Raw genomic sequence first — 3,209 nt, forward strand, 5'->3', positions numbered from 1 at the left:
TGTGAAATTTTGCCAACAGTATGACGAGGTTAATAATGAATGTTTCATTGGGTTTTGCCTTAATCCTGTCAAAGTCATAGAGTCCAAACAGCACATCCCTCCAAAACAACTTAAATTCTTCAATATTGTTAACAATAAAATTACATATATCAATCCAGAGGTTTTGGACAATGGGGCAGAGCCAAAATAAATGAGTAATTGTTTCAATATTTACAGAACAGAAAGCACATTTCACATCAATGTCTATGTTAAACCTTTTAACAATATGATCATTAGAAGGATAAAATCTATGAATTATTTTAAACAATATTTCTCTAACTTTGTTGGTCAACAGGTATCGGTTGGGTAAGAGCCAGACCTTTTTCCAGCCAATATGATTCATGTACCTATTCCAGTGTGAGACCACGTAAGGAACTGTGGTGACATCCTGTCTAAACAAGAATCTAATCAACTTATTGTTCTTACCACGGTTACAGGACAAACAGATTTTGATCAGAATCAGATTTGTTTCAACCAATTTTATCTTAAATGTGTTATTTAGGGTGCAGAAATTTAGAAAATGTAGTCCACCATTTTCATAGTCATTCATTAGAACAGATTTTTTTCAGATGATGAGTTCTATTTTTCCACAAGAAGTTGAGAAGCAGCCTGTCAATCTGAGTAATACGTTTGTTGTCCATGAACAGAGACAGAGATGCATATGTTAACGTGATATTCCTTCCTCCTTGGTGAGTAGAACTCTACCTCGAAGAGAGAGATCCCGTAATAGCCACTGGTTTAACTTTTTTTGAGTTCTTTGGATAATAGGATTGAAATTCAGTGAAGTTTTTTTTGTTGGTCCTTAGTTATTGTAATACCCAAGTAAACTACTTCATTTTTGACTGGGATACTACAAATTTATGTTTTATCAGAATCCTTAATGGATATAATTTTGCATTTATTAAGATTCAGATTTAGGCCAGAGGCCTTGGAAAACTCATTTATGGTGTTTATTGCAATAGAAACTTGATTTTCATCCCTGAGAAAGAGTGTGGCGTCATCTGCTAGTAGATCAGACTTGTTCCCGGTGCTTGTTGGACTCCGGCAGGGCAGCCCTTTGTCACCGGTCCTGTTCATAATTTTTATGGACATGATTTCTAGGCGCAGCCAGGGGCCGGAGGGGATCCGGTTTGGGAACCTCAGGATTTCATCTCTGCTTTTTGCGGATGATGTTGTCTTGTTGGCATCATCGGACCGGGACCTTCAGCTTGTGTTGTGGCCGTTTGAGGCCGAGTGCGACGCAGCAGGGATAAGAATCAGCACCTCCAAAACCGAGGCCATGGTTCTCCACCGGGAGACAGTGGTGTGCCTTCTCCGGGTGGGTGGAGAAGTCCTGCCTCAGGTGGAGGAGTTCAAGTATCTCGGGGTCTTGTTCACGAGTGAGGGAATGATGGAGCGGGATTGGTGCAGAGTCCGCAGTTATGCGGTCGATGTACTAGAGCTTCTTAGAGACGATTTAGACTCGGCTTACAGAGAGTAAGTGTAGCTTACTAGCTTCAGCTTCCTGTGGTAATAATTCTGTACAACATGTGCAGCAACACAGACAACAGCAGACATGTCACTCTCTAAAATAAAACTTGATAAACTCTCTATAAACTCTCTAACTTGATACAAGTTGTAAACTATAAACCTTAGTTTTCCTCTGGGAAGAGGAATTAAATCTTAAAATAAAAATTAATTATGAATTATCAAGCTTTGCGAAAGCTTTAGTGATAGCATCCGCCGCGTGTGAGGAAACTCTTCACACTAGAGCTCCACATGTCACTCGTGACGCGACTGACACGGCTTTTGACTGTATATAGTTTGCTATAATTCCGACAGGATTTCATCAGTGAAATATTTACGACCCGATGTCTTCTACAACAGAAAGCGGCTGATGAGCAAAGCATATGAATTCATTACCTTACGATGTAGTTCTTTATTTTTCGTCCTGTCATTTATAGATCTCTGTTACGTTCAGTGGAGTTAGCGGCGTGGCTGCACCTCCTTTTCTTTCTCTGCCTTAGCTGCAGCCAATTTTGGAAACTCAAAATACTTCTTTGTGTAAAAAACTTTCAAATCTCTTATTAGCTTCGTTGTGTTGAAATTCATTAGTAACATTCCTCCTCGGGTTATCTCCTTTGCACACACTTTGCAAACTGCAAATTTGTTGTCCTTTTCGGACATTGTAAAACTGCTATACCGGCGAGGCCGACGCCCCCTTAGGACAGCTTGGTCTGAGATGCAGGAATGCCCGCGCGGGCGGTGTTTGTTGTTGTAAACGTCATCAAATTGACCCGCTCTGAACTATTTTCCGATCTCCGATCAAAACCGATAGGGGCATTATAGGCCCGATCCCGATCAGTGGCCGATCAATCGGTGCATCTCTAGTTTTGAGCAGGTGTCTGCGATTTCTCCTGTACATTTCTCCTCTTGTGGTTTTGATAATGTATGATCTGGGCTGAATGTGTTTCTCTGGAAAGAGCTGATATGAGACCACTCAGCAATGAGGTGAAGTTGCGAACATGGAAGATGATTGGGCACATACTGCGGCAGGACCACAACAACGACTGCAACATAGCAATGACTTGGGCACCAGAAGGGAAGAGAAGACAGGGAAGACCAAAGACCACCTGGAGACGTACCGTCGAGAAGGAGAAAAGGGAAGGAGGATGGAAATCCTGACGGGAAGTGAGGACTGCAGCAGCCGACCGTCAGAAGTGGAGGAGCTCTGTTGAGGCCTTATGTGCCACAAGGCACGAAGGGTAGGTAGGAAGGGATAGGTAACAGGTAACAGGAATGTGTTTCTCTACCACAGTGGCTGGTTCCCACTTGTTGCCTTGTCTAACCCGCACATTTTCAACAATTTGGAGGTCAGACAGTGTCTTGGTTCCTTGATCAAAGTATTGTTTCAGTCTTTGTTGTCTATGCACGAGGTGGCTCCTGGCATCTTTATAGAAAGCTGGCTGCAATAATGACTTTGTCACAGGTAACTTTGATTTGAGCCTTCTTCCCATGAGCATCTGAGCAGGTGAGATACCAACCCCACTCAGTGGTGTGTTCCGGTATTCAATCAGTGCTAGGTACGGGTCACCAGCACTGTCCTGTGCTTTTGTCAGCATGTTTTTTATTGTCTGAACTGCTCTCTCAACTTGGCCATTTGACTGTGGGAAAGTGGGACTTGAAGAGGT

Source organism: Cololabis saira, chromosome 3, assembly GCF_033807715.1.
Source record: "Cololabis saira isolate AMF1-May2022 chromosome 3, fColSai1.1, whole genome shotgun sequence".
NCBI lineage: Eukaryota > Metazoa > Chordata > Actinopteri > Beloniformes > Belonidae > Cololabis > Cololabis saira.